A 7,624-nucleotide genomic window follows, 5' to 3' on the forward strand; every position below is an offset into this window, starting at 1 on the left:
CGGTTTGTATTGGGTAATGCGCTCTCACATTTATTACGCAACAACTAATACGAGCTGCAATAAAAATAGAACGCCGCCAATGCAAGCTGTAGTAGTAAGTGGCATAAAACAAAAAAAAACCATCAAGAAAACCCACAACCTGATGTAGCTTGCACTGGTTAGTGCATTTCATAATATTGTCAACTGCTGAAAACAACAAGGAAAATAATCTAATGTATACAATAAAAACAATATGAATTTTACAAACACACCCACCATAAGACCATCAACAAACACGAGTGCTGTTACAACACTCCCAAATAACAGATCAACACAGTCTATATCCTGAAGCAAATCTACAAATGCAAACAGAAGTTAAAAAAAAAAAAATGCTGTTAATGCTGTTATAACCCCAAATATGATTCAATTGCTGTAGCACAAAAGGAAAGAAAAAATAGAACTGCTGGAAAATAAACGAGTCCAGGGGAAACATTTGAGCGCCAACATAAAATAAGTAGTTACGGGATTTCTCTGTGGACACATATGCCAGCAGAGGCTGCCACGCTGCCTGTTACACAGACAGCCACGCGGTGATGGCAATTAATAAGTCAGTTTATTGTAACCATAAGGTGAAGGCAGTTTTACTGAAGACCTTATTTCTAGAAGATTAGCTTTTGAAAAACGTGACCAACGGGACTGAAATTTCTCAGGAGGTCCGATATAAACAGCAAGATTGGGTTTTGCACAGGCAAGAGGACAGATGCCTAGGAAAATTCCACTTAGCCAGGCTTGTGGCTGCCTCAGGATGAAACCAAAGTTGTGCATATGCCTTAACTAAACCCCCCAAAAGTGCTATTTTTGCATTCAGCTTCAAGGCCTGTGTGAATTCAGGAACTAGAAACTTGCTCACAGCCATACCGCTCTTGAACGTACCCTCTTTGTAAGACATTATTTGAAGTTGCATCTGTTTCTACAGCCAAATGCCACTCTTGGTCAGCGTGTGCCTTGGGCTTCCCTCTCCCACAGGCACCTGCAAGCTGACTTTTTTGACTTGCCCATCAGGTACTTGAAAACCATTTCAGTGTGCTCTGCACCCAGAGTACACAGCCTCTGCGGCAACACGGAGCGCACAAGCAGTAAGGAAAAGGTACATTCTGGGTCCTCTTAAGGGGAACAGCCACACTTCACAAGCTGGTGTTCACTAAACCTGCCCCATGTCTGGTGATGGTATATTCCAGGTTGCCAGACTGAGCGAGGAAATCCCTTTGAAAGACCACCTGAACTCTGCCCAGCCTAAAAATGTCCTGGATGTCAGCTATCAGGGGCATAGGGAAGTACTGGATTTTGAGCACAGGGCACTTTTTGCCATCATTCTGTGATATTCCCATTTTCAAGGCAATTCTCAAAGAGTATCAAAGCATTTGAGAGCTGGAGAGTATGAGGGCAGTTCTTTTGAACACACTGTCCTGCTCCAGTACATGCCTGATCCACGTGGATACGCAGGGTATAAATTTATGAATGCCATAACATACACAGACACCAAATCATGAGCATGACCAAAGAGCCCCTAAATGAAAACTGCTGCTGCTCTAGGCATGGGGGCTGGGAAAAGTTGGCAGGCTGAAGCTTTCCAAGGGAGGGGGCAGGGAGTAATCATCTGAGTATTCATTATGAACACTTGGGAAAATGTACGCCTTTCACTCTGAAGACTCATTTTCAGGTGAACAGTAATCTGAAAGTTACATTTTTAAAAGTAATTATATTTTAGTTTGAGACAAAATCCTGCAACAAAAAATTGTGTTGACTGAAATGTAAGACTTGGCAGAGTTAAAAGCAACCAAACAAGGGGTCTCATAATGCAAAGCATTCAGCAACACACAGAGAATGCAACAGGAGGGCTGAGCAAAATGCGTGAGTGCTAGCAAAGGGGCAGAGACAAGAGAAGCCAGGAGGGTCGCAGCGAAAGCATAAAGCCGTTCAAGCTGGCGGGGCAGACTCACCTCACGGTGAGCACACACAAGTTAAAAACTGGAGTTTGATCCTCACTGCAAATCCACTTTCAAGAGCAGCTTGGCAATGGAGACTGCAACAAAACTGCAACCCAAAGGCAGTCTCCAAATACACCTTATACTTCCTTATCTCAGCCAGGGTGGGTGTAAGACAGTTTCATCCCAAATTGTTATGTTCATTATGCATCAGCCTGAGCAGGCAAAACAATTCACGTGGGAAATTTGTCCCCAGAGATTTCACCACTATCAGCTTTCAACCTGGAACATCCAAGTCATTCACACACCTACCTGTAGGTCTGCAAACTTGAGCTTGAAGAACCTAGCTGCACCCTCCACGGGAACAGGAAAGCAAACACATTCTAGGGATCCTTAAAACCTTCTTTATGCAAGGCAGTGAGTTTAGGTAATGGTTTAGCTGAACAGGCTGACTCAGTTTGATTAAGCACCATAGGAGGTACAGGGAAATCAAATCAGAACGATGCAAGCACAAGGTACCTTGCCCAAAGTAAAAGCACTTAGACTGAGGAAAAGATAGCTGCAATCTTTAAATTAATTTCTGAACTGATTTTGTCATATTAGTTTTACACACAAGATGAAACAGTCTGCCTGCTCTGGGATACCTTAATGCCAGCTTTTCCATAAAATGCAAGACTACAGCAGTAGCTTTTTACTTCCTTCTCCCCAAGCTCAGAGGAGCATCCTAGATTCACCCAAAGCCTTTTGATTAGCCTCTGTGGTCTCTTATGTTGCACCTCCAGTTACCCAATTAGTACCTTGTTAACTAACACCTGCAGTATATTTATTCCTTGCCATTGCACTATTTTTAACCCTTAATACACAGTGGTGCATACATCCTTCTAGGAAGCTTTGCACATAGCCTTTGTACAAGAAAAAACTTACTTGTGCAAAACGAGAGTGGTTTTCAGGGCTGCTAAACACTGACACTTTTTGCTTCTCTACTCTTGGTGTCCAGGGTAGGACTTGAGTTTTTTGAAAACAAAGGTGGACGGACGTAGAAAAGGGAGATACTTGTCTCTGTGGGACCGATGAGTTTTGTGAGAACTTGCCATACTCACTGCCTTGCATGACTGCACCCAACAGTATTTAACAGTAATCAGGGACTGCTGGGAACACTAAACCGGAGCACCAATTTTTCTGACCTTTGCTATAGGTACTAACTGTAAGCTTCTGATTCTTTACCTCACCATTCAGTGCCTGTTTCACCACCAAAACCATAGTTTGCTGCTGCAAGGGAGCTCTTTGATAGTATTTGTACTTGGGAATTACAAAGGCATTACAAGTGGAGAAGGCTGCTGAAGAGGTATGAATACTGCATCAGCAATGCATTCTGTCCTCCATCTCTGGGCATGTCTGTGGGCACACTGCATGTTTACATGCACATGAAAGGCTGATGCAAGCTCCACACATCTCAAGGCAGGCAAATTTAGCCACTCTGACCATTTTGTCAGACATCAGCCACCATGGGCTACAAGAGACCTCACGTACCAATCAGTGAACTCACACCGGATCCTATTACCAGCGGCTGCTATCTCCAGAGTGGATGATGTTATACATTACAAAAAGAGAATTTATTCAATAACAGTCATGTTTGGGACAAAGAAATTACAGTGCCCAAACAGAAGATTGCTTAAGAGCATGTAGTAAATGTCAGGGGTTAATATGAGTCTGATCATCCCAGCGGCAGAGAGAAGGGAGTTGAACACAAGGGGATAAATGCTCTTATTGCAACAGAGAGTCATCTTTACCAATGATTTTCTTCACTGTAGTGGCAGGATTTCCTCGATTGAGTAAGCGTTATTCAGAAAGGTAAGGATGACAGGACTAGGGCAGAGGTTTGAAACAATAATTGCAGTTTGTTCTTCTGTAGTACCTTTCATCTGTGGAATTCACAACAATGCAATAATCCTCCTAACAGCTTTTGTAAGTAAGGAAATATTATGAGCCCTGTTTTTCAGCTGTGGAAGCTGAGAAGGAATATGATGATGCAGAGAATCATGGGCAGAGCCAGAACTAGGACTCAGCCCTTCTGACTCATACTTTGTCTGCACACACCAGTTGGTGAGGCCACCCTGGCTACTCAGTGCCTGTAGGACCTTTGTCTCTTCAGTGTTCACTCTTCACCTGGAAAAGGGTGAGCAGAGCCCTCAGACAGGGAACCCAGAAGCCAGGATGTCCACAGAATCTGAGAAGTGAAGAAAAACTGCCCAGCCAATATGGTTACACCACCTTTGGCCACATTAAATGTTTATTTGGAAATTAGCTGCATCTAAATGGTTTTGTTACACATTCAGTGTGGTGCAGAGACCTAGCACCTGCTGTTAACACAGCAGTTTGCACAGGTAAGCAAGCTTGTGAATAGTATGTGCTACTGAGTTGGCAGTTTAAACTAACACATACTGGAACATGCTAGATTTCAGCTGGCTAAAGCCCTAATGGATTCCTGTGTGTTTTCTTACTTTTCCTCCTGCCCTCTTATGAAGACTGGAGAGAATGGCAAAGAGATGCTCTAACCAAAGAGTAACACTTTTAAACATGTTGATTTCTAAATTACAATGAGTAATAAATATATTCAGATTTCACTAAAACTATCTCTAGGGTATAAGTTAATCATATTGACCTGTCCGTTCATTGGAGCCACGACCATTTGCACCAGCCAAGAACGAAGCTCCTGATTCACAGAAGTGCTGAGAACCTGCTGCTCCAGTTGAAGTGGCTGGGAGAGGCAGGCTGTCATCACGTCTGGCAGTCAGACCGTGTGTGATTCAGTCTGGGGCTCTCAAATCAGCAGCCTTTATGCATTAACTTGGCTGTGACTTGCATTGGGGGGAATCTGCTTTGAGTGATAGCCTATAGCACATTGCTGGACTTCAATCCTGCATGAAGTTCTACCTTCTCCTCAAAACCATGGACTGTTTCTTAACAGGTCTTTACTAACGTGGAGCTCTATACATGCAGTATTCAATGATCTTACTTTGAAAGGAGTTCTTCAACTTCCATAGGCCCATTGTGCCCAGGTTAAGTGTTTGTACGCATGCCTCCCAGGGCAGAATGAATCAAATCCTACCTGCTCTCCACTGGGGTAAGATTTCCTGGTTTTAAATGAACAAATGTTGGCAGTGATGCAAGCAAGGTTCGTACTGTAGTGGGGGAGTTAGAAATATCAGCCTGGAACAGGTTCAGTGTTTGTTTTTAAATCCCAGAAGGAACATATGAATGTGATGTATCTGGGATTTAGAAAAAAAACAGAGCAGCGTATTAGCAACCACACAGAAACAGCTATATGTCAGAGATCATCTGCTCTTTAAAAGTCTGAAAGATGCAGCAGGTGTCTCATGAGTTCCTCCTCCCTCTGTTTCTTGAGCAGCATGTAACACACGGTAAGGCTGTTCCATGTTTCCTCTGTCTGCTGAGAGGCCCAAGCAAATAAAAGTCCTAACTGAGATTGCTAATTGTGCCAAAACATAAACATGAGCTTACACAGCTTGTAAGCTTAGTGCCTTATTACTCACCATTGCAAACGTAAGCACGACCTTGTTTGCAGCAGTCAGGTCTAAAGAGCAGATCCAGCATGTATTGAAGTTAGTGGGAGCTTTTCCACAAACATTAACGTCCTTTGGATCAAATCTGCAGGACTGGATTAGTTCTGGTCTTGGTGGAACCTGTGACAAAATTGTACACATTAATCATAGCAGAACCCATGGCCTCAGCTCTGTTCCTGACACCCTTAAAGCCATCCAAAGGTAACTACTGAAAGTAGTTACTTCCATATAATCTGAGTCACTTATGGACTTTTCTTTCCCTTTTATCATTATGGGAAGCTGTTGTCCCCTCAAAAAAACCCCTCAGACAGGTGTCTTTTCCAGAGTACTTGGCAAGTCATCAAGTTCATGCTATTGTGAAACAAATGGAATGAAAGATTTTGTGAGGGAGAAGCCTGCCAAGCCCCATGCTTTTCCATAGAGGGAATTTGGACAGATACTACATCCTGCTGATCCCAGCTGTGGTAGCATGGCCGGGGGAGCAAGAAAGACCCTTACAAATGACTCATAACCAACAAGTTAAATTTCATCCAAAGACAACGGGCTGTTCGTGCAAATCCCCAGGTACTCACATTATGCAGTCCCAAAGGAATGCCCTTGCATGCTGAGCTGCTTTTCTCTGTAAGCGCCATGCTGTCAAAAACCCAATCTAGCATGTGACCAAGCACTTTGCCAAATAGAGTTTATCATACTTTAAACTTGTTTAAAAAGAATCCAGGATACTTAAATGCTAAGGGATTGTTTAGGATTATGATTAATTGTTAGTTAAGGCTACAGTTTTCAGGTTCCAGAGAGGTACTATTCAGTATAGATAAGGATTTTAATACATACATATAGATGTATTTTATATATAGATATAAAAATATCAGGCAAAAACTTCCAAAGCAGACACTGAGAGGCAAAATACAAACTTTTATCTCCAAAATGAAACAGAAACACCCTATCCCTATCACAGAAAAGGTATTTAAACACATAGCATTATACTGCTGATTGTGCTTTCTCATTTTATTTTGGATTTATTTTTTAAAAGAATGAAAACTTTAAGCCAAAACCATCTGGAAGAATCGTCAAGAGGAACTTAACTGGACTTGTTTCTTAATACTGTTCTGGGGACTGTGCAGCTTTTATAACTCTGTCTGGGTTTTACCTCCCTGAGTTTAGACAGCAGGGTTAATTCCCCAGACTATCGCCGTGGGTTGGAGGCTGGAGGAGAAGGGCCTTGGCTACACTGTACCAGTTTTTTCCACTTTTCTTTTTTTTTGCCTTTCTCAAATGCCACTAGAATTTTTGGAGCCCAAAGATCTTCCTGTGTTAAAGGGCCAGTAAATGACACGTGTCGCCTCCTTTTCTTCCCTCTTAACTGAAAGCAGACTGTAATGTGTTCTGTGCAGCGTTGGGTTGCGGTTCAGAAAAAAACCCCACTGCTCTCCAGGAAAGTGCTTAAACACATGACTAACTTTAAGTTGGCTGTTTGGTCTTAATGAATCAAAGTTTAATGCTCTTCTGAGTCAAGGCCCTTGACGGTATGCCCAGTGTACGCCGGTACACTGAGAACCACCTTAGAGAATACTCTCCTCCAAGCAAGTGTTAAATGGCACATACATCAGCCTCATGCATTATGTTCATTACTGCCTTATGGATTAGCTTGGTCTTTTCGTAACGGTATCTGTGGTACTGGTGTATGCTTCCAACTGCACGTTGCGACCCAACGACGTCTAACCCCGCCGCAGCCAGGTTCAACGGTTTTTCACCAAGTGCAGCGCCATGCCCCTGCGTTAAGCGGCCCTGTACCTGACCCCCAGCACCCAGAGTGATCTGTGCTACACGGGCATGTCGCGCAGGGCTGGAGGGGGCCCTGAGGAGACCTGCTCCGCACCACACGCCGGGCAAGGCCCTACCTGCTGCCGCCCTCGACGCCCGCTCCCCACAGAGCCACCCAGAGCAAGGGCAGCAGCTCAGGGGCCTTACCCGTGGCGGTGGGAGAGCAAGACGGGGAGCTCACAGCCTCCCCCCGCTGCCGCTCAGCCCGGCAAAGCGAAGGAAGAAGAGGGCGGGAGAAAGGCCGCGGCGAAGGAG

The sequence above is a fragment of the Charadrius vociferus genome, unplaced genomic scaffold (assembly GCF_000708025.1).
Source record: "Charadrius vociferus isolate BGI_N301 unplaced genomic scaffold, ASM70802v2 scaffold549, whole genome shotgun sequence".
In the NCBI taxonomy this organism is placed as follows: domain Eukaryota; kingdom Metazoa; phylum Chordata; class Aves; order Charadriiformes; family Charadriidae; genus Charadrius; species Charadrius vociferus.